Source organism: Apus apus, chromosome 6 (genome assembly GCF_020740795.1).
Source record: "Apus apus isolate bApuApu2 chromosome 6, bApuApu2.pri.cur, whole genome shotgun sequence".
In the NCBI taxonomy this organism is placed as follows: Eukaryota; Metazoa; Chordata; class Aves; order Apodiformes; family Apodidae; genus Apus; species Apus apus.
Window position 1 is genome coordinate 30,857,373 of NC_067287.1, and position 25,836 is coordinate 30,883,208.

The following is a 25,836-nucleotide window of genomic DNA, read 5'->3' on the forward strand; positions in this document are numbered from 1 at the left end:
AATGTCAGGCGTGATGCATACATAAGCGATGTGATTTTATATAAAATGGCAGTGAAGTAGTTTTCAGTCAGACAGGCTCCCAGGATGCATGGTGCACACAGCGTTGCCTGGATCCTGTCCCACAGCACCCATCTCACAGCCTGAGCTCATTCTCATTTTATTTTTGCTGTCCTCTCCAGAGGTTAGGGCATCTTGGTGCTTGGTGGTGAGCCCTTCCTGACCGGGAAGCTCAGCCTGGTATTACGTTCGTTATGTGACCATCATTAAAATTCCAGTGTCGAGTCAAGTCACAAGAAATGTAAGTAGGAAAGTGAAATCTTGACAAGCTTAATAGTCATCTGAAGCTACTGTGATTTATTAGTTTGTCCTCTGAAATAAAAGTTTTAAGTTGATTGTACTATTCAATAACAAACCAGCTGACATAATATGTCTCAAATTTACTGAAGTGGCAGTCAGAGCAGGACCTTCTTAAGACCCTGTATACGTGCTGTCTCCTCAGTGCTGGTGAAGAGCTTTGGACCAATGCTTTCTGGCCACAGGAAGAAATGCAAAGCAGTACCTGTCTACAACAGGACAAGACTGAGCCAGTGTGTGGCTTCCTGGTGAGGGACCTCTGTGTAAACATCTGGTTAGGCTCAATAAATACTAAGTAGTTTTGCTATAAAGGAAAAGGGTTTGGGTTTTTTTGCTAGTAAAGAAATAAAGTCAAATACATATTTTTGAAAACTGTCAATCTGTCCTATTCCAGAGTTATCTGTAAATGTATCTTCATCTTGTGTTACTTTTATTTGAATTATTTTATTTTAGCCTACAGAAAGAGTGCAGGGATTATTACATATTGTGTTAACGATTTGCAATTTGACATTTGCTTTGTGAACATGGCTAAGTGCTATTTCTGTTCTCTGGTTGGATGAGTCCCTAATTAGAAGTCTTCAGGAAATACTTGTGAACACTTCATGTGTGTTGCATATTCATCAGAGTGTTTGCCACTATATATGTGCATGAGTACTCATTAAGTAAGCTGTACCTACAAGTGGTTAAGAAATAACTGATTGCTTGACTATTCACTTAAAAGTCATCAAATTGGATACGGACTCACCGATTCACCAGGTATTTACATATGTTTGTCAAAATAGCTTAAGAAATATAGTAGAGGTGCCACTTACACATGTATTTCATATTTAAATCCCAGCTGATGAGCTGATTTTGATGTGTCCTTTACAACATTGCTAACCATCCTAGTAAACTCAGAGCTGTTTCCTAAAATTCAGCCTTCCCTATTCTGATTTTATTTCATTATTTCTCATGTACCGCAGTAAATAATTATTATTCTCTGCATTAACATCCTTTGACTATTTAGTGGGTTGTTGTCATGCTTTTGTGTGGTAATTGGGTTATTTAACCGTTTTTAGTGAATTGTATGAATTGTATGCTTTGGTTCTTGCACTATTTTTTCTTTGTAATTTTTTCCTTTTTTTTTTTTTTAAACTCCATTTTGTAACATTATTTCTGGAAATGTATTATTCAAAAATAAGAAAAGGATTTCACCATGGCATTTGCATATCCTGGCTTTGTCTCTTCTGCACCTTAAAAGTGCACCTTTTGCTTTTTCTCACTGTGTCATTAATTCATCTCTGCATATATTGTTCCTTTCAATCTTTCAATAACACATCTTGGATTTTCATATTTCAGTTGTTTTCCTCCCAGGGTTTGTTTGCATTCTTTGATGCTCTTCCTTTAATAATTTCTGAAAATTATAACGTTAGGAACCCTTTGTGTTGTCTCATTACTCTTGTGGTGTTTAGAATTTTTAATTTAGCGTCACCTGTGAGTTGCATTAGTGCACTGAGAGGTTTATGCTTGTTATATAATGCTGTTATGAGAGGTTTGTATTTTCGGTGACTAGTGGATTTAAGTTTTTGCTCAAAACTATATTTCAGTGTCTTCACGGTGGCTGGACTCTGGCAGCTGTAATATAACACCCTGTCCTGACTATAAAAGTCTAGTACTGAACCTAGCTAGGTGTAAAGTTTCAGCCTGGGAGCTAACCTTCTGTCTGGATGTAAAGCATGGGATGAGTCTCGCTTGGCAGGTTAAGGAATACAGATGAATGGCCATGCCAAATGGATTTCAACAAGAAGCCTCTGGGAATGGCAACATGAAATGGTTGTTCCTCTCTTTAGCTGATCTTGTTAAGACTTTTAGAAGCTCCTGAATTTACAACGGGAGTTGGATTAATAAAATAAAAAATAATAAAACAAAACAAAAAGCCCACTCCTGGAATCAGGCAGATGTACCAGCCCAGTTATTCCCTGTCTGTGGCCATGTCAGTTGCATCACCTTTTCAGGTAACAAGACACATGTATTAGGCTTTGCCGCATGACAGATGAAAGGGATATAGGTCTTAAAACCCTTCAACTGAACCTCCAGACCAATGTGACAGAACTAAACTACACTTGGTTTGAAGCTCTCCAATCACATTGAGGACCATCTGCATTTGCCGTTACTTCCATGGGTTTTTGTGGCAGTTGCTCAGAAATTGGTAACACGTACTGAATGCTCAAAGCTGTCTTCCCTTCTTGCAGAGGGTACTTCAGCTGTGTTCATTGGAGATAAAACACTGATAGGAAAAAGCCTCAGAAAATTCTTATGCAATTATGCAATTAAAAACCAACAAGCTTTCTGATACATCTCGATTCTACTTGGATTCTTCTCTGAAGGATACTAATGACAAAAACCTTAATTTTTTTTTATTTTTTTTTTTTTTCATGGGATTTGGGTCCTGAATGGAAAGCAGAAACTTGGAATTTTGAAATCTGCTTTCTTGGTTGATTAATTCGATTTTATTTATTGGGAAAGAGTGTTAAAGTTTGGCCACTAAAGATGCTGTGGTACAACGCTGTGTTAGTAATGAGTAACTGAATCAGCTTAAATGTCAAAAGCTGAATGTCATAAAGTGGTTTTTAGGATTTTTTTAATATTAATTTATTATCATCTGTACTTTATTTAAAAACAAGACAAAACATATCTATCCTATCGTTGAACACCAAAATGGTGAGGATTGAGACAGCTTAAAGCTGAAAAAGCAGAAACAGTGAAAAGATGTCTCAGCATACAATTCTCCATGTGAAGAGATAAATAAAGTAATAAAAATGGTTCCTTACTACAATTCCATTTCATACTGTCTAGCTAAGAAAGTATTTTTCTGAGACTGTCAGACTTGAAGATATGAGTGAAGTCATACTGACAGTGATTTGAAATTTCCACTCTGGCATTTTGAATTTGATTAAAGGTTTGAGCTTTTAAAGATAAAGTGTATGTTTTGTGTAACACAGTAGGGGCCCTCTTGTCAAATGGTCTGAGGAGCCGTGAATCGGCAGCTATCATCAAAATAGCACAAATCCACCAGCAAGATCTCCTAAAAGACTATGGGGTGTTATTATAGCACCTACTGGAGTATAACATGTTATTTATTCGGCAGACGTTTTTCTCACAGCCATCAGTCCCTTTGTAACAAAGGCTCTGTCTGAAGGAAACACACGTAGTTTCTCTAGGGCATATGAGTCCTGGTCAAAGAAAGTTTTCAGTATTTCTTGTGCAAAATAACAGCAGAGACAAATTTATACTGTCACCATATTTCAGTAGCTTGCACATGGCATTTTTTTTAGTACATATAAGATGTATGGGAGTACAGTTTTCATGATGGGACTATCATTGCAGTATTGGGTGTAGTCTCCCCATTTATTTTATTGATTAGGGGACATGTTTCAATCTTATGGAAAAAGAGGTGTCAGGGAAGAAGGAAAAAAAGGTATCTAAAGGCCACAGGCTTCCACGTGTTCTGGTCAAATAGGCTGAAGGCTAGAAAGCATAATCCAGTTCTTGCTGGGGTCTGTTATTTTACTCTTAATTTGAAAAGAGGAGTCAAGCAGCGATGCAGTGAAGCAGTATTTTCTCAGTCCACTACTCAGCCCATAAAAGAATGTGGAAAAAAGGTGAGAATTCGATCCCTTTCCTTATATTTCAAATAAGGTCAGAATAAATGCCCTGTCACTTACAAGCTGAGGCTGGCTCTTCTGAAGTGTAATGGGCAGGTATTTGGGTACTTCCTTCTTGGTGGCACCCCACTTTACAGTTCCTTGTCTTTTGAAGGAAATTAACAACTGAAGTTAACATGACAAACACATCTCATGCCCAGCAAACAAAATTATTCACAAAGCAACCTTTTTTGTGGATTTTCTGTCTGTACTTGCTAGCCCTCTTCAGCAGCCTTGGTAATTAGGAAATATTTCCCGCTTTGTCAGTTCAGATTTATTTGTTCTCTGCTAGTATCCCCCACATGGCTGGCATACAAATCATTTGCTGGAAAAAATGAGAAGTGATGAGGAGGGTGATTAATGACTTAACATTTTATTTGACCAGATAAAACAAGAGGGGTTTCACTCAGTTTGCCTCCAGATAGTGTTTTGTATTCATATTGCAACACAGTTAGAACTCAATTGTATCAAAAGTGAAAATTCATAAACAGACAGCAGTTTGTGAAATGTGAATGATTGATTGCATACAGCCAGAAAACTCTTGAAAAGATAAACTAATTCTGTGATGAACAATGCATTTCATACTCAATTAATTATACAGTACATTTTGTTTCAAAATATTAAATGCATAGAACAGTCTTCTGCCTGAAAGCATCTGGGCTTTGTAATGAGACAAAAGTCTTGGGTTCAATCAGCTGTCTGTAGGAGAGTTTAGAATGACTTATGTCTGAATTAAAGAGAGGTTTAGGGCAGTGATTTCCTGGCAGGAAATTAATAATGAGCTAAATTAGAACATGCCTAGAGATGATTTAAACAACTTAGCTAGCATTGTCTGTGACAGACTGTCAGTTTTTTTGTTTTGTTTTGTTTTTCCCCAGTTCTACTATTGTCTAGTAAATAATTGAAATCATTAAAATGTTGGTAGTGCACTGTGACTCATTTTGTGAAACCAGACTCATTCATACCATCTTTCAAGCAAACTTTCACGGAAAAGCAAATACACCCAAAAGGAAGTAGAGGCAAACTTGTACAGAAGATGGGAGATCTGAAGATGGGAGATCTGTGCAATGCTCAGGGTGTTGTAGTTGAGCATGGCAAAACACAGGCCTAGTGTTTCTGATTGAGACAATTTTTAGTGTTGCTTTCAATTTTGTCAAATAAATCCTACCATCAGAGCAGATTTGAGTCCTCTTCACAAAGACCAAACCAGAGGGAAATAGCTATGTCTCTGGCTCCTTCAAAAATACTATTGTACTCATTCACCTTTTACTCCCTTTAAATTAGTGCACACCAAAGAGGATTAAAGAAGAATCAGAGCTGGGAAGAGGGCTGTAAGGTTCAACATCCAGATGTTTCAGCTGGTGGTAACAACATGTACTTTCCCTAATCAAAAGTTCAGGAAGTTGTTTGCCTGGTCAGGCTGTGTCATGCCAAGATAAATAATTTCTGACCTTTATCTCATTTCAAGGTAAAACAAAACCAAAATAATCTATCTTACTGTCCAATTCTTAAAAGTTAAAATCAATTCTACAACTTTGGGGAATAAATCAAGGAGGGCACGAGTAGTTAAATGATGGCCAGTGACACTGAACTGCTGCTGCGTGCTGAGAGGCCTCGTCCAATAAAAGTGACAGAACAATACAAGCTCTTATTATTCAAGTGGCTCCTGAAAACACAGGGGCAATGATATGATTGACAGTCATTTCTGAAAAAAACCCAGGCTGAAACCCAAAAACTCTGCTATGAGCAATTTCACCAGGGAGGCAGACAAAAAAAAGGGAGATTATTTTTTCAACTTTGCAGTGCAACAGGAGCAGTAGAGGCCTGTCTTGGAAGTTCCTAAGGCATTACACTGTCCTGTTTTCTGGTCCCAAATATTGAGTGAACTTCTAACCAGACCAGCTTCACATAAGATTTGTTCAGAAGTACTGCAGCAGGCCCCTGCCCTGCTGTGTCCTTGCAGGTGTTGAAGTAACTCCCAGAGGAAAACCAGAGCTGTGGTTTTCCACAGCTCTCTCAAGAGCATGCCCAAAGAAGAAAGGTTCCCTCCAGCCCCCATTTGGCAGGTTGTGGTCCCAACCCATGTACTTTAGAATTTAATTTAAATCCCCAGTGCTGCTTACTTTTTGTACATAAATGCATCCCATAGGACTTGAGAAACTTTTGCATCCCAGAATACACAAAATACTGTAATACTAGTCACTTCCCTCTAAGAAAAAATATATTGGCTAAATACATCAACAAGAATACCTTGCAAAAAGTAGTTTTGCTTTCAGGTTATTATAGGGGAACATTTTTCACTGAAATACCCTAACAAGCATAGTGCCATTAACTTCAGTGGAGTTTAATCAAAATAGAACATGTGCAGTGGGGATTTTTCAGACTTGTTCATAGTGGTTTATATTGTAGGAGCAAATTTTCAAATCATCAGCATCTTTCAAAGGATGAGAAACTCAAATGCGTATTGGGGAAAAGTTACAGGAAGGAGAGATAAAGCAACATTTTAGAATTGCTGCTGTTTTCTTTGTGGTTCAGACTTCTGTTTAATTCAGTGGTATAATAAATGCACAAGTTTTTTATTGAAGAACTAACAGAACAGTAGCTAAAAGTACTGGATCTGTAAACATCATAGCTCTCCTATTTGAAAACTGAGGTGGAAATTGTACAGAAGAATTAGCGATAGAATTAAAATATTGGAATGTTTACATTGTGTAGTTTACTGATGTTCAGTTACATCTTAATGAGCTTGTACTTAAGGTATTACTTACAGGCACTGTATTTTTAAGTTAAGTGAGGTTACTTAAATATGACTGACTATTCTGCAAGGTGTCTAGAAATACAAACAAAATTAAGGAAATGCCTTTTTTTTTTTTTCCCTTGTCTTACAGTAATGCAGAGTTGTTTTGATGCTTCATCTTTCTCAAAAACATTGACTTTATCTTGACAGATAATTAAGAGTATTTCTGCTCAGCTTTCTTTTTCTTCATGGGAGAGAACAGTAATAAATATCTCTTCTAAAGTCAAAGACTTCCTAACCTCAAAGTCAGGAAGTAGCACAGCAGTTTTACAGTGAATACAATGATAATCACTAGATCCAAAGCTCCAAAACTATGTACTGTTGTGTTCTTGCCTCTCTAAAGAGTAAGGACCTAAGTGCATACCCTTTATCATACTGGAACAAAGGAATGCATAGCAACACGGAGATTAAAGGCCACTTTTCTATGTGAGGTGGATCCAATAGGTTTTGAATATTATCTTTGAAGAGTGTATCTTCTGATGATGATGAACAATAGTTCAGGTATGGGTTTTCATAAACCCACCATAATGGGAATGGGTGCTTTCATCAAGACAAGGTTTCAGACAACAGAAGTCTAAAAGGAAGCGAGATGCAACTGTGGCCATTGCATAATCCTCCAGAAATTGCACATTACAATTTATAACAGTCTCGATTTCCAAGTACATTTGATATGGAATAAAAAGCCATGTTAAAAAGCAATTAACAGGTTGATAGAACATGGGCATGTCTACTGTTACAGTAAATTTTGAATAGTTTCCAAGGCACAAACAAAGGACAGAGGAAGAGTTCATGAATCATCTGCAAAAAGTAGTTTGATATAATGAAATTTGAAAGAAGCTTAGTAAATGTTCTGGGGACTTTCAGAGTTTTGTTTGTAGGTGGATGTACCTCATCTCATTAGCTTTGGCTGTTTTTCTGTTTTGACCCAAGTGAAGTTTGACAGAGCTTTCTAAGTTTCCACCTAATTCTTGGCTCACTTCTTCCACCCCCCCTGCCCCCACTCCCCCCCCACCCCGGCCCTGAACATTGTATGTTTAGTTGCTTTATCTTAATACAAAGCTTCTGTTTACGTTGTCTGTTTGTTTACAGTATTTGTTTGTGCATCTTAAGATTTTTGTACCACTCAGTTTCAAAGAACCATACCTCATTCATCCTCTTCCTGGGTTGCAACATTGATTGATTTTAAATTTTAAAAAAGCCCCGGGGAGGTTGTTTGCTTCCTCTTACAATACTAAATTATATAGGCAAACTAAGGAGGGCATTTAAGAGTTAAAACTTCTATGATGTTTAGATCATTAGAGAAATTTTGAAATTAAAAAAGTTTAATAGGATTCATTGTTCCCCAAATATCATGGGGTTTTGTTCCAAAGCAGAAGTTATTTACCACTTCTGACTGTGTATAAAAAGCTATCCCAGTCATAGTGGGATATAGTTTACCAAAACCCAAATTATTTTTCAGCATAAGGTCTTTCATTGCCGTAATGTTGTCAGTGGTTTATGATTTTAACAGATTGGTGTCTGATATGCAATGTGAGTTCTCACTCAGATGTGCAGACATTCAGGGCGTCTTAGTGACCGCTTGGGCATCAGTTGTGCCCCCAGTCCTGCAGTACCCATTTGTAGATGTTTCTGTCCCCTTTCATGAGGACTAAAATCTCTCCTATTTAGGGCAGGCTGCACATTTAATAGAAGGCTGGTTTTCAGTTACCTTCCAAATACTGCCATAGATTGAAATCATGGATTAGCTAGACAAAAGATTTGAAGCTAATTAGTTAAAAATAGATTGTCTTTTTCCAAATACTCTTTCAGTCCCCTTCAGCTATTTAGCACTTTATAATAAGCAGAATTACACTAGTGGGCTACCTTTTAAATACATTTTCTGCTTAAAAATCAATAAAGACCTTTAAAAAAAAATCAATAGTCAACACCCATGACTTAGACAGGTGACTAATTCAATACAATCAACATATTAAGTGATTTTAATTCTACAAGTGAATGTAAATTGTTGCTGTTTACTAGAGCACTTCTATTAAAAGTTCATCCATGAAAATTAGACTGTCATTGTAATTTTTGTTTTTGCTTACGTAAACCTTTCAGAGAATGCTTTCTGAATTAACTAGAACAGGCCTTGTTAGAATATAAATTACTCTTGAAAACAAAATAATTCTCAGGGTAAACCTTAAGCAGAAAGATAAATTTCAGTTGATACAGCAGCAGAGTTAGAAGAACATCAGCTGTGCAACGAGATATACACAGAACTGATTTGCAAGCCAAGCAATACTATATAAACTTGGCAAGCAATGATCCATTAAATGAGCCCTCCTCTACATGATTTCAAGCCTGGGTTAGGGGCAACACTACAATGCAGGCTTGATTAAATTACCCAGACAGTAAGAAAACCAAAGAATTAAAACCGAAAATAACATTGAAGTTGCAGTGAAGTGAAGGCAGGCTATCTTATGTAAGTGGTCCTTAGACTGAGATTCAGATTTTTAGTAGTTTGAGGAAGTTTAGACCTGGTGTACCTGTGTCATCAGTAGTAGACTGAGGGGATGACAGAAGCTATTGGCAAGCAATGATGAGGTCCTGGTCCCTGCAAGGTCACTCGGTCTAGCTTTGCAAGAGACTTGCATGGGGCCAATCTTTAATTCTGAGCATAGAAATGAGATGGTAGGGCTCTTACAGGGAGAGCTTACATTTTTCATAGAATCATAGAATCATAGAATCCTAGGGGTTGGAAGGGACCTCGAAAGATCATCTAGTCCAACCCCCCTGCCAGAGCAGGGTCACCTAGAGTACATCACACAGGAAGGCATCCAGGCGGGTTTTGAATGTCTCCAGCGAAGGAGACTCCACAACCTCTCTGGGCAGCCTGTTCCAGTGCTCTGTCACTCTTACAGTAAAAAAATTTTTCCTGATATTCATCTTAAACCTCCTATGCTCCAACTTGTATCCATTACCCCTTGTCCTATCACTGGTCTTCACTGAAAAAAAGCTTAACTCCATCATCTTGACACTCACCCTTTACATATTTGTAAACATTGATGAGGTCCCCCCTCAGTCTCCTTTTCTCCAAACTAAAGAGACCCAGCTCCCTCAGCCTTTCCTCATAAGGGAGATGTTCCACTCCCTTAATCATCCTTGTGGCTCTGCGCTGGACTCTTTCAAGCACTTCCCTGTCCTTCTTGAACTGAGGGGCCCAGAACTGGACACAATATTCCAGATGTGGCCTCACCAATGCAGAATAGAGGGGGAGGAGAACCTCTCTTGACCTACTAACCACACCCTTTCTAATACACCCCAGGATGCCATTGGCCTTCTTAGCCACAAGGGCACATTGCTGGCTCATGGTCATCCTCCTGTCTACCAGGACCCCCAGGTCCCTTTCACCTACACTGCTCTCCAGCAGGTCAGCCCCCAACCTGTACTGGTGCATGGCGTTTTTCTTCCCCAAATGCAAAACTCTACACTTGCTCTTGTTAAACTTCATCAGGTTTTTCCCCGCCCAAGTCTCCAGCCTGTCTAAGTCTCTCTGAATGGCAGCACAGCCTTCTGGTGTGTCAGCCACTCCTCCCAGCTTGGTGTCATCAGCAAACTTGCTGAGGGTACATTCTGTGCCCTCATCCAGGTCGTTGATGAAGATGTTGAACAACACCGGTCCCAGTACTGACCCCTGAGGGACTCCACTAGTCACAGGCCTCCAACTAGATTCTGCCCCATTGACTACAACTCTCTGACTTCTTCCTTTCAACCAGTTCTTGATCCACCTCACTGCCTGATCATCAAACCCATACTTGATCAACTTATCTACAAGGATGCTGTGGGAGACGGTGTCAAATGCTTTACTGAAATCAAGATAGACCACATCTACCGCTCTACCATCATCTATCCACCTAGTAATTTCCTCATAGAAGGCTATGAGGTTAGTCAAACATGACTTACCCTTGGTAAAACCATGTTGACTGCTCTTGATGACCCCCATCTCCTTGATATGTCTAGAGATAGTGCCAAGGACAAGTTGTTCCATTACCTTTCCAGGGATGGAGGTGAGGCTGACCGGTCTATAGTTACCCGGGTCCTCCTTCTTGCCCTTCTTGTAGACTTCTTGTAGAAACTGCAGTAACTTGGCACAAGCAAATACTGTGGTTCCTGTTCCTAGTAAAACTGTGAGGACAGAAACTGTTGCCTTTGAATTCGCCGGGAGTGCACTGCTGTGTCTTTCACTGGAACAAAACCTGTGTCCCCCCCTGCTTGTAAGAAGAAGATTCTGAAATCTGCAAGGTATCTGAGCCCTTTTTTTTTGTAGTGGACAGTCTGATTTTCTAAACACTAAGGTTTATTAAATACAATACATCACTATGTCCTATTATCTTACATACAGAGCATCTGATTATTATTGGAATAACTCAAGTTTTTGCTGTTCTTTTCTTTATCCTCTGTTAATGCGTGGTTTAGAGTTGATGACCTTTAAAGTTCTCTTAATCAATTATAATATGCTATGCTGAAATAAAAGGAAAATCAAAGTTTCCATATAATTAAAGGAAAGCATTTTGTCTAAGATTTCCACAGGTCACACAACTTTCCAATAAATATGGGCTTAAAGAGTATGAGAAATACTGTATTTTTGTCTCTTAATCGTATTTAGTTTTATTCTAGGAAGAGTTCAAAACATACCCTAGGATTGCAATTAGATTACAGGTTTTAAATTGTCACAAAGATAGATTAGATTTGTTGTACCATTCACTATTCTCATTACAATTATCATCACAAGAATGAATTCATAATATGTCATTTCCTATTCATTACAGACATTGTCATTGTAGAATGTGAAATGAGCATTAAAATGCTTCACCCATCCCACGCAACATGCCAGTACTGTAAATCAGACCATTTTGACCTTTTCAGTGCTCAGTTATTGGGTATGTTGGTCAGCCCTATTCCCTGTTTACAATAGTTTGAACATGCTACTGGAAAGCTTCTGCCTCCATCAGAGATGGAGTAGTAGCTCACAGTAGGCCTAAAGTGGAATTAGGATGTCAAGAGTTGGCAGATTGTATGTTAATTTTTATCAAGTCGTGTTCCTGGTAGCATATATACTTGAAAATATCCCATAAGAGACAGAACACTAGATTGAAAAGGATAGAGACTCAAAAGTAACTTGCCAGAAAGATCTTCAGAACATGGCAAATTCCTGTAAAATCCCATGCTGACACTTACCTTTAAAAAAACCAATCACAATCACCTTACAACGTACTAAGACCATAAAAGAGAAAATATTCAGAATGGTATAAGTAATAGCCACCACATAAAAATTGCATTAATCTACTGTGTTGGATTTTGGTAGCTGTCTTACCACACTAAGTAAATGCATTCTTCTTAACAAATATAAAATATTGCCCTTCTCTTATCTTTTCTCCTCCTTTTTCTTCCTGCTCCAAATAAAGCCACACATTTTCATCTGTAATGTTAGTAACAAAACAGCTTTGCCAGGTGTACTGCAAAGAGTATTTTGTTATATGAAAGCTGGAATGGGACATCATTGCTCATCTCTTCTTGGCACTTCTTACTGCAGCCCGGTATATAATCGTCTGTAATGAGGATGACTAGCCAGCGGGAGGAGTAGTGGAGTAAATGATTCAATGTTGGTTCCTCTACGTTTGGGAAATAATAGTTAAATATTAAAATTATTATTTTTAAGATGGTGCAACATAGTAACTGAATAAATGTCAGACACTCTCTACTGCTTATCCAAAATTTTCAAAAGTAATAACAATTTTGGGGTTTTGCCTGGAAGGGGAAGTTATTTTCAAGAATTAATTGGTTCACCCTTTCTAAAAATCTCAGTGAACACATGTGAATTTAGGCACCCAACCATTTTCACACCTATGTTATCTACATTAAATCTTAGGCCTATTAAAACTATTTCTATAGTTTTGATTTCAAAAGCTGAAAATAAAGTATCAAAACTATAGAAATAAAAATGGGGTTAGAAGAAAGGTGGTCTTGCTACAAATGATGATTGAGAAACGGAAGGGTTTAAGGTAGTGAACAGTGAAAAAGGAAAAAAAATGAAATATATAGTTGCATGAAGTATATGCTGGTGTAAATCTTGATAAATTTTGCCCTGTACAGAAGCTCTTACAGTAGAACATAACTCATTCACCTAAACAGGATTAAGAAAAATAGCAGTAGATTTGTGCACTTACAGTATGCATCAAAAGCCTTTGGGGACAAATATCTTAATCTAAAACCTTCCCCCACCTGACTTTATCCCAGGATTGTAAAAGCTGTTTTAGAAGAACCATATGTACCTCTACAACCTCCCAAATGGATTCAGTTTTGGCACGCATGTTCTAAAACCTCGCTGTTATTTTGGTGTTTCTGACAAATAACTCCTTTTGAATCCACGAAGAGTACATGTGACTTGCATTGGTATGTTGACATGCATAATGTTTACTAGACTAACCTCTAATTTTGGGTACAAAACTTGAGAGCACTAAAGGAAATAAAAGACTGAGAAAAATATGAAATTTCTGGGTTACTGAATCTTTGCTGCCTTTTTGTTTCAAATGGATGTTAACAGCATTTGAAAAAAAGAGCAGAAAGTTTCCTGATCAATCTATCCAATATCACAATATGGAAAATACATATCAGAGCATTTTTTGAAATGAGTCTTAGTAAGGGAATTTCAGATATTTCCTTTTTTTTTTTCCAGGTACCATGGTAATATTTTGCATTTTTCTGTTTTTGCTATGAAGCGTATAGAATGCTACAGGATTTGCACTTCTGAAATTTTCCTTGTACCTTCAGCAAAGGGATATTTTGCCCCTGCTTAGTTTGACTTAAAAAATTTTTGCCTTTCTCAGCATCCTTCAAGAAACCAAGATAATCTTCTGGTATTTACCCTGGCTGCAGAAAACATGGAAATATAACTTGCCAATCTGCTATTTACATTTCTAGGAACATTTCTGGACATAATTTTTTTCCCTTATTCTGAATTGACTGTTTTTCTTTCTTACTTGAAATTGCTTTTTATGTGTTAATAGATTAAAACTCTCTCATTCAGGTTCACTCTGGCCAAGTCCTAGCTGGCAAAGGAAGAATTCAAAGGGACAACATTAAGAGCAGCAGACAGCCTGGCTCCTTTCTGGTGGAAGCTTAATGCTTTCAAAGCCAGGAAGCTCTTAAAACTATGCAGTGTTCAAGCATTTAATATTCTTGGGTATGGTCTGAATTTCTGAATTACATCACATTTATTGCAGGAAGCCTGTAGCACCTAAGAAGCTGGTATTCTTCTGAACATTAGATATAAGAAAATTTCACTTCTAGTTGCCCTCCTCCTCACAGTGATTTCAAAGCAATGCTCTTCTGATGTTGTTCTTTCTTTTCCTCTGCCAAGTCCTGAGATTTTATTTTATTATTTTTCCAGAAGTTGATTTTGAGAGGTAAAAGACTACAGAAGCTACTAGGTTTGGTCTAGATGATGTTGCTCTAATGGAAACAAATTATTATTGGTAACCTTCCCAGTGTCCTCATCTCCCTAGAAATGGACTACAGGTGATTGGTATCCCAGAATCAGCTGGGAGCTCCCTACAGGGCAGCTGCCCCAGCTGGGAACAGGGTTGTCCCACCCCCTCACCTTGTGCTCGTTATAAAGGGGAGATGGGCAGAGAGGGGGAGCTTTTTTCCTGGGGCTTTTCTCTTTTGGCCTGCTGCCTCTTCTGCTACTGCTGGGGATCAGGCTGAGTATAACCTGAATACTTTATGTTGGTGTTTTTATTAGTTTTGTTATTTTGATAGATTTGTTTATATTTCAACCCACAGGGCTTTTCTCCCCTTCTTGATTCGCTTTCTTTGTTGGGGGGGGGTCCTCAGGTGAGACACCAAACTGCTTCAGTTTAGCCTTGGGTTCAGGCAAAACAAAGATACCCAGAAATGCAAAACTTGATGAATTAGGTGTTCCTGTTTACAGGTGTCCTGAGTGTTGGGTGGTGATAAAAATCTCTGTGGCAAAAGCAATGAGTAAAGGTGATTTTTTTAAGGCACTCTAAGAAAATAAATAAATGAATGCTCTAAACTTGGCTTTTCAGAATAATCTGGGTTTCAAAGGTAGGGAGCAATAATTTGGATTCATTTCTTCCTGTTGGCTGTTATTTTTTATCAGTTTCTAACTTTAAAGTGTTTCCTATTTCTGTGACACTTCTTAATTTCTCTACAAACAGGGGCCTGATCTTGCAAATTATTATGGCTCACATTTTCCACAGTTTTTATTTTATCCTTTTTGTTTTAGAAGGACATCTTGGAAGTTCTCACTGTCTTCATTTCAATTGGCAAGAGGGACAGTTTGTATGGAGAAGGAGCTTAGGCTGAAAACTGTAGAAGCTTATCAAAGCTTACCTGTTGGATAATTTCCTCACTTAGTCAGCATATTTGGTACCTTTATCATATGAACACCAGAATGTAGAGTGGTTTGAGTTGACAGTGACCTTTAAAGGTGATCTAGTCCAACCTCTAAAGGCCAAGCATTCAAAGTCATGTTGTCGTATTCAAGTGCAAAGCAGAGAGCTGAAGAGGACCTTTTTGGGGCCAATCACTTGTTATAATGTCCTGTATTATAGTCAGCCTTTTAGCGTGTCATCTAACAGTCTATTAAAGTGTTTTCTTACGTTCATTATTTTGTTGTTATTGGTGTGCAGGGCCTAATCATTAATTGTCCTAAAGAATTTAATTTCTTACCAACATGTCATTTTCTGCCTTTGCTTTAGAACAAAGCTGACAAGCTGTAAATCATTCACAGTGTGCATATTGCTTCCATCCTTAATTACAGCTATTTGAAGACTAGTATCTTTTTTGTAGGAGGAGCAAGAAAAAAGGCAAAAAAACCTTTCACTTTACACAAGTCCAAATTAGACTAAAAAATAAACCCTTCCAATAGTTCAGGTTCAGTAGTCTAATTTGTGGAAGTTGGTTGTAAATTATCTAATCAGATGGCTTTCAATTAAAATGATGCACTAAATTCATTGTGGAGAAATTGCACACATGGGCTCACTCACTGGGCAATTGATTCAATTGCTGTTTTTAACACCAGTGTTTCTTAAGTGTGAATCTGTCTTAACACTTCTGTTTTGTGCATACAAAATGTGAATCAATCCTATTGGAGTAACATGTCTCCAAGTTAAAAATGCTTTACAGGTTAATAGCTCAGTTCAGATTATGTATAAGAGAGAAAAATAAAGACATTCTAGTTTTGTTCAAAATGGGAGCCTGCATAAGGCCTTCATTAGAAAAGTAACCATCACAAAGTCAAATAAAAGCGCTCTGGTTTTTGCAGACTTGAAGTGCAGAAGAACTCCAAAAAAGAAACCAGAAAGCCTTTTACTCAAAGCAGTCATTCCTGTCATTCCACGAGCACAATTCAGGAGTTAATTCTGGTGACAGGGCCATTGTGTTAAGTAATGAGAGAGATGGTGCATTATTCTAGCCTATATTCTAGAGTCTATGCTGTCTTGTGTTGCTGCCCCAGTGGAGATAGTTTCCTATTTATCCTGCTTATCACTGTATACTTAAAGCATTATCCTAAACCATGTTGGTACTCTCTGTAATGCAATTGGTCCTGATCTTCTGCAGCCTTGAAAAGAAAGAGGTAGTATATGTTGACATTTTAGATTATTCTATGTTATGGTATTAAAAGTCAAAGGGAGGGATCTTTCACTTTGAGTGATGAGATTAGTATCTTGTGTCAGCTCAGCAGAGTAAAATTCTGTGTCATTCTAAAACATCCTTCTCTTACAGCTTTATGAGAAGGATAACTCAAAAGCTGGACCAGTGATGAATTTTCAAGGCTGTGAATTTGAATGTGGTCAATAAAAAAAAGTAACTGAAATGGTTGTGCACTCCTGTAAGAAACTTGTGTGTCAGAGTGGATAAAGTAAGATGACTGATGAATGGGGCAAGCTACTAATTCCAGAAATAATAAGGACATGGTGGTTGTCAGGCACCTAAGTGTATAAAGAGTATTGCCTACCAGGAAAGCTACTCACAAACACCTTGTTATCTTTGGAGAAAGAGAATTTAGCAGGATTCATTTCATTATATTTAGAGATGACTAAAATAGCGAAATTTATTTTATAGGATGACAAAAGTGGAAAGGAAAAAGAAGTCTTGAACACATCTTTGTTTTACAGCATATTATGGAAATGTTGGGTCCCTAGGTAACAAGTGCAGATGATCTGAAACATTGAACACGTCCTAGGAATAAGTTTCACCTTGATGGCAACAGTAGAGAAACTACCCTAAATTATACTCTTTGTAGTGAGAGGCTGCTCATCCACATATGAGAGATGCAGGCAAGGAGTTGATGGAGCAGAAGGAAACTTTTTAAGCAAGGAGGCAGGGGATTTAGTAATGAATGACTCTTAAACACAGGTTGGTCAGAGTAATTTTCTTTGAGTTTTAGTATGCCTCTCCATTCTTTAGGGCTTTCCCTGAGTAGCTGTACTGCTGAGAGTGCTGCATTCCCATTGCAAGCCATGTTGAAAGGGCAGAGGATCAAGCTGAGGAGGTGACAAGTCATCACCTTGATTCGGGAAGAGAATTCATTTCAGAACTGACAGTTTTAGTACACACAAAGATGCAGAAGGTTTTTTTTTTCTACTTAATGTTTTCTTCTTAAATGGTGACATATTTCTACCATTCAAAGAATAAAGAGATATGTACCTGCCAAAAACAAATCATAGCTCCTGTCAGAGGCTTCTCCCTCAAATGCCTTCATATCAAGTACATTCACCAAATGCATGACATGGCATGAACCTTTAATTTGCACTGAATTGCACTGGAGCATAAAGGCCTTGTACCGGAAAGGGAATCTGGGGCCATGCTTAAAATCTACTCTGTTGTCCATACCTTTGAGAAAAGATGATCTAAGAACATACATTTTTATACCTATAGTGTCAATGTACACTATTTAAACAAAATTTAGATTTAGTGTTAGAATAACATTTGCATATTATTGCTTGGACTGCTATTTCAATTTGAAAAAAACCCCACACCTGTAAACAGAAGGAACTGTTGGTAAACTGGAATATTTAAAATAGCAAAGACTTAAAAAAATCATAGGGAGCTATGTTTGTGATGTTAGTAACCTCTGTTGCAACAAAACACAGCATTTCCAGCACCTTGCTGAAAGATAATCTCCTGCAGTTTAACATGCCTCACATAGAATTGAAGGTAGTCACAGAAAATTGGGATCTTCTCTACTTTTTCTGGCTTTCTTTCTCTTATTCCTGTTGCTTTCTTGAATATAGGCTTAGGCACAGCAGAGAATATTTTTGAGATTACTTTGTCTGATTCAAATTATTCTTATGATATAAAATAATATTAGTTCATTATGTCTTCTTGCTGCTGCCTTTTTCTAGAACTCCCAGCCTTAGTCACAGAGAACCACAGCTTTTCAGTGCAAGTAATATGCAGATTACAGCCAAGAATACTTTAATGTCCTGAGAATATGCACAGTCCTGGGATGAATGTGCACCTACCTACAAAAACTACCAGCAAATTATATGGTCGAGTAATTTAAAAACCAGGCTAACCATCCACCATATCTTTTTGTTTTATTTATAACTTAGAAGTCTTCAGCCAAACTAAGTTAATTATGTAAATAGTACTAGATGATTTTGCTTCAGCTATTTAGTTTTCCTCAGTGTTTCAGGTCAGTAAACAGAATATTGTTTTTGTTTGGTTGTTTTTTTTTTTATTATTTTAATGCATTCATGCCTTTAATTTAGTTGTTGTTTCCTGAGGTCTGACAGATTCTCTAGACAGTCTTAACATGCTGCACCTGTGCTGTTGTTTTTCTCAGCTAAATTGCTGTATTAGAGCAAGTTGCTGATTAAAATAATTTCCTAATTCTCCTTGTTCAGTCACAAAATCAGTGGGACCCAGCTGCTAATTAAAAAAATTCAGCATTTATTCAGAAATATTTCATTCAACTAAATATACATAATTTAAAAAAATAACTACAATCAGTACCTATCCTTTTGTGTTTTATTCCTAGAATATTTGTGATGTGAATGTGTTGGGATTAAAACAGTAATACTTCTTATAAATGTCTCATATTGCGAAAATTTTAACAGGGCTTAAAAGACAGAAAAACCTTGTATTGCTGTTTGCTTATTTTTCTTGAAATGGGTCTTCCTCTATGGAGGTGGATGCAGAACTATGAATAGATCTTTCCCAAAAGACTTTAAAAACTGAAAAAGAACCAACCCCAAAATGTCATGGAGAAAAGGCCAATGTTTGGAGTATGTGCCCTTTCTCTCCCCAGAGCTCCTGGCCAGCAGTGCAGGCTGTCAGCTGTTGTGACAGTGCAGGCTCAGCACCAACTGGAGCAGTGCTGGCTCATTTACTGCACCCTGACTCAATCATCCAAGGACAAGTGGATGCAGGTGAGGTGGGTTTTCTCACTGCCTCCTGTCTAGGTTGGTACAGGTGCTGCTTCTGTCTTTGTCAGACCTTTTTAGTGAGGTGTGTAACATGAAGTAATACAGCAAGACACACCAGTAACAGCAACTACTTCAGGGAGGGCCTTGTCCTCCTAGATCATCTTCTGCCTGCATAGATAGCAGCTACTGCACTAGCAATAGGAAGCAGCCTAGTGAATACCTGTGTACTAACCAGTTCCCTTTCCTGAAAGGTGAAAGGAAGTACAATAGATACTAAGGAACACCCTGTCTTTTCCCTTGTGTTTTGCAAGATTACATTTTCCATAACTTGACTTAGCAATTAAATAAGTGATAATTGAGGATTGCTGTCTTTGTGACATGGAATTTTTCAAATATTTGATGAAAGCTCATTTAATTCATCTTCCTGAGTTCAGCTGCCTTTTCAGAACAGCATTTGCCCTCAGAGAACCTCCACTGCTGCTAAGTAGTGTCACTGTTAAATGGGAGCAGGCTGCTCACTGATCTGTGAACACTGAGCAGTGCAGCCCTGTGAACACCCGTGTGTTTGTAGCTGGGAATGTATCTACACACTCCACTGTCAGTACTGGGATAAAAAAAGACTGAGTTAACATGGGCACATTTATGTGGCACAATGAAACACTGCTTGGATTTTTAGGGTGTGCCTGCTTTATGCTATGCCTGCTGCAAAAACCCTGTTTGAAAATAAGGTGAGAACAGAAGCTTTATTTGCAAGTAACTTTGCATATGGATATTTCTATATGAACATAAACCTATGCCTGAGTTAAATATCACACAGATATCACATAGACACTGTCCCAACAATGGACAGTTTTAAGAAGTCTCAGCTTGCCAGGGTGCTGAGCCATGTCCTATAAACTACACTATTACCTAGCAAGGGTAGACCAAATGATTCTTGACATCTATTCCAACCTGGCATTCTATGATTCTATGATTTGCTGACCACTTCAGGAAAAAGATAAATGACAATGATGATCTTGAGGCTACAGGATGAAATTGTGAGCACACATGCATTGAAATAAACACTTACAATGCTGTTTTATAGTGAGCTTTGTGACAATGTGTATGACAAAATGTAGGATTCTGGACATATTTGGTGTATATTGTTTTGACTCTTAGCTCTAACACTCTGAGAAACAAATTCATATCAAAACTTATGAAAAATCAGTATGTTTGGTAAGATTTTAACATGACCTACATGGATACTTGAAGCTTATTGTAGATTTTTTTTTCCCTAGGGGAAGACAAGTTAACAATAGCTGAAACTTCGTGTTGCTGACAGTAGGTTAAAAAAGTAAGCTTAAGCAAAAAATCTTTAGTCAGTTTTTCTCTCAACTCTTTTCCTAGAACCTGAACTGTCTCAGGCAAACAAGCAAAAGATTCACACAGCAGTTTCATTTTCTGTCATAATTTTTTGCCCTGTAAACCAATAAATTTTCAAAAGAGGTTTTTACTGAAGATACCCTAAGCATAAAGTTTTGTTTCCTTTTTTCCTTCTGTAAGACCTTAACAGTGAGCAGAGCACATGACACTTCCTACACAGGACAGGTCATTGAGGGGTGGTCTTTCTTCAGGTGGCTGATCTGGGATTGCACTGTGTCTCTGATACACAAGTAGCACCTAGAAGTCATCTTGTAATGTGCAGAGTCATATTTGCTTTATCTTAACCTCCTAGCCCCAGGCTGTGAGATGCACACTTACTCGTTGGTGCACTAACTGCTGTGATTCCTCAGGCATGCTCTGGACATCTACATAGAGCTGGGAAGTGGATGATTAGCTATAGAAAAGCTCTGTGGCTTGGGGTTCCCTCTGATATTGCTGCTTCTCTGTGTAAATCTGTCACAAAAGCTGCCTTACTAACAGTAGAGGGTCTGTGGCATCAGTATGACCCAGCAGACTAACAGCAACTGGAAGAAACTGAGGCCAACACCTGCAAGCTGTAGGTTCCAGTAAATTTTTGTCCCCTCACAGATAGCTTCTTGCATCATGCTCAAGAAAAATATGAAAACTAAGACAAAGGATGCTGAATGTCAGCTAACACCAACAGGAAGCATGCTCAGGTGACAGTCAAAATGATCTGTCCAGACAGGAAATAAACCAGTGCTGTTCATGCCCTGCAGCACTTAGTTCAAAGCTCAGTTAAGAAGTGTCATAAGAGCACTGTGATACTTAATCTGACTGGCAGAGCAGCAGGGATATATCAGTGATTAAAATCACATCTTAATTTGAAGCTGAGAAAGAAAGTTCTTTAACTTTATTGAAAGTCTTTTCCTCCTTATTAACCAAACCATTTGGGATAGCCTATTACCTTAAATTCCTCAATTTAGAATGCTACTAGACCCCCTCCAAGACTTCTAAGGCTGCATCAGGGAGGTGGAGAGTTAGAGCACTATCTGTTTTAATGAATATGAAGATTTATTAAATTAAATTTTGGAAGAAGAAATAAAATTGTTGCATTCCTTGATTTCTAGGGAAGGATCTATTTCTGTTAATTACACGATCTCTTACATAGATGTTTAACTTCTAACAGTTTGAGAGATATAGCAAAAACTTCTGTGGTAACAGTGGGGGGTTTCTGCACATAGTGTGTGGGTATTCATATATTTTCCCCTTAAATATCATGTTAAGTTAGATTAATGCTGATTTTTATTTCATGGAACTATTTACTTGGCAGCTTATTAAAGTCAGCATATTTGTGAGAAGTGCAGGGAATTTTTATATCCTCTATTTTTAAAAGATAAAAAAGCATTTTTTAAAATAAAGTGAGACTTTCAGGTGGTGATTTACAAGACTTTTGATCTGCAACTTTCTTATCAACGGTCAATTTTCTATTTTTTGCTGAGTAACAACATGTGCCCGAGTGCCAAATTAATGACAAATAAGAGAATTAAAGCCATCAAGCTTCAGGATCTCCTTGTTAGTTGTTACTTACCCACCAGTGAACTGCTGCAGAAACAGAGACCACTATTGTGCTAATCTGGTATCTAATTATGTAATTCATTTATGTCGCAGTGGCCTGTGTAAAAAGCTATTGTGATAAAAGGCAATAGGTGGTTTGAGCAGTTTTTTTACAACTTTGTTTAATCTCTTTATCATGGCTGGTTGATGCATTTTCTTACTAAGCAAGGCACCAAAAGGAAACCAAAACACTAAAGGAAATGCTAAATTAGAATATTTAAATAACTACATTTTTTTTATACTATTGAGTTAAACATGGCAACATTTCTTTGCTGGATGAATTAATGTTCATCCGTGCAGAAAATTTTGAATGTAACATTATTTAAGCAATTTAAAAGTGAATTAAGATTCATCCATTGTATCAGGCATCTGACTTCAGGCTAACATTTTAATCTCAATCATTGTTACAGTGTTTGCCATTCAGAAAACTCAGATAAAGATGAAGGTTAATTCATGCAGAATGGAGACTTGGTTCCTTGTGGATAAATGTGGTTGGGCATCAGGGAACTGCAAAGTCTGCTGATGGAGTTGTTTACCTTACCATATTGGGCATCAGTTAAACTTGTTTGAACAACTGGTTTTAGCTTATGCATTTCAGATTAATTTCTGGTTTTGTGTTGTTTTCATAACTGCTATAGTGACCACATTTTTTCTGTGCTGAGGAGATTGACAGATTTCAGTAGGACCATTTGTAAATATTTTTACAACAGCTGATTGACAAACAGTTTTTCTGTGGGGAGCTGGTTTAAAAAACAATAGCTGTCACTCTTCAGCTTTTTTCAATTTGCTAAGTTATTGTCCTCCTCTGACATCTTTTCACCAGCAGACCTGATTAATCTTGTGGTTAAACAGGTGCAATTTCTTCATCTAAGCTGCTATTGAATTTTAACTAGGAACAGTGAACTTGTAATTAGATTCATTACATCATGTTTAGATGTGCTCATAGTATCACAGAATGTTCTGGGCTGGAAGGGACCTCTAAAAAAATTTACTTCTGATCCCCCTGCATGGGCAGGGACACCGTCCACTAGACCAGGCTGCTCAAAGCCCCATCCAACCTGGCCTTGAACACTTCCAGGGTTCCTGGGAAATACTCATAACTGGGGTCTGACTTGGACAAAAGCACATTTCTTTTGGGAAAAGGCAAACAAAAACTGGACATGGCCATCACACTACATAAAATGCTAAGAATGTAATTAGTGGATATGTATAAACGGCATATAAGAGTATACAGTGTCTAACTCAGCATCTGGAGGAAGTCCCTCCAGCAGCAGAGCGTCCTTCAGCTGGTTGGAAGCTGAGGGCAAGAAACAGCTGCTTACAGCTTACAGTCTCTGCCTTAGGGAGGGCTTTTCTTAATGCTCATCACTGAGGTCAGGTGCTCTTTGTAACACAAAGCTAAACTTACATTGAAAATATTAACTCTCTAGCTGTGGACATTTATGAAGTCCTTGTAAGTGTCTGATCTCTATGAACCCTGCTCAGGCCTACAGCATCTCAGGGCAGCATGGTCCTTGAGCTAGCTGCAGTGTAGTTATTTGTTGTATCTCAGCAATACATCATAGTGGATGTTCACTTCTCCCAGGCTTCCTCCTCTTTTGATGCCTTTTCTAAGTAAAACTGCATTTTTGAAGTAGCAAAGAGATAGTGCTGGCCTAAATCATACAGTTTAAAAATTAACTCTCACCATGTGTTTGTGATTCTTTTCCTTTCCCTTGCCTAAAGCAGAAGCAAAATATTGTTTCCCTTATGCAAGCACTAGCAAGCCTGTTTCTCTACTATTCCTCTCTAGCTCATACAAACAATGGCATTTTCTAAGATGAAGATGAGCTAGTTGGGAATGCAAATGGTTTCTTGTCTCAGTGTCTTAGAAGAAGTTGTACATTAAGTGCTCACAACACACAGGTGTTCAGTTGTGCTCTTTTTGCAGCTCTCCACCTCTACCCTGCTGAACAAAATTTATTGCTGTCACAGCCTAAATGTAGAAGTTCAGATGTAATTAAAACCTGAATATTTAGTTGATAATGGATTTTGGATATTTCTTTTTGTTTAAAAAATGGACAAAGATCTGCTACCAGACTTTCCAGGATTATCTAGAAGGACTTACTTTCCTATAAATTTGAATCTTAGGCAGCTACACTAATTTAAACTGGTTCTTAAAGAAGATGAAATTAATTTTTATTGCAAATATGGCTTTTTCCAGCACCTTTGGGGGCAGAAAGACAGATGAAAGAGAACATGATGCAAGCACTGAAAAGACAAGAGGCACACAAAAAATGTGAACTGCTGAATTTACTGTCTAGCTATAATGAGGTATTGCTTGACAATTAAGTTAAATTATGCAGCTGTTTCCTAGTATATTGTGCTAATGCATCTGAGAAATTATAATTTTCTGATTGGAGAATGTCATGTGGAGGAAACTGTAGCATTCCCCATTCCTGCAACAATTCATTTCATGATTAAAAAAAGGAAGCAAATATTTTTGCAGCTGGCAGGAATAAGCAATAAAGGATGACAATTCAAGGAGACGTGTTAGTCACTGACACAATAAAATAATCCCCAACAAAAGTTGCAGAAGGAGAAAAGCTTGAAAGGGCACCAGTGACACCCAGCCACAACTTAAGGGTTTCTGTGGTGAAGTGACAGCATAGCCCACTAGTAGCAGAAACAATCTTAAATGTTTCCAAGAGAAATGCTGTCAGATGTGTTACTTCAAAGACAAGTGCTTGGAAATTTCAGGGAACTGGTAACTCAGTACTTTAAAGCAAAAGTTGCATGTACGTCAGGGATATATATATCACCTTTAAACAAACAAAAAATCCCTAACTTTTCTATCTAGTGAGTCTTAATAACTTTTTAAGAAAATTTGCTTGAATGAGAATTGAGTGAAAATTGAAGACTTGGAAAAATTAGATAGTACTGAAAAAGTAAAACGAAGGAAATACACTGGCATTCCAAATTTTGTATGTGGAATGTGCTCATGGGAAAAATGGCTACATAAAGCACAGAAGAAATGAGGTATGTTAACTGGAGCAGGTGGCTTCTTTTTATTATTTCTTTTTTGACCACCTTGAATTAATGAGAATATTTAAAATTCCACTCTAACAAATTCATAAATAAGTCTGTATTACCCATTGTTTAAACCTATTTATGCAAAAATAAAAATCACAAAACCAAAAAGTCTAGATGAAAACCCATAATAGCTTTTGAGAAAAAATGAAAGCTTTTCAACTAGCATCCTTACTTCAGATGATCGTTTTATTCTAATCATGTGTTTTGCATGATTCTTTTGTTTTAGTCAGCATTTCCTTTTAAAAAGGTTGAATTGGGGAAAATATAATTTTATTTCACATTTTATGAGTTTGAATAACATAAAATGAGGTTGTGCTATGCTTCATGACCATGCATATTTAAACATTTTCTATAAATACATTTACTTTTTTTTAATCCTGTGACAAAGCACTGTCTGGAAATGATAATGAAGAAACCTAAGAAAATACCATTTGGAATCATAATTGCTTTTGTTTCTAACAGTTCCATAAAGGCAAAGCAGATATGGCCTTTG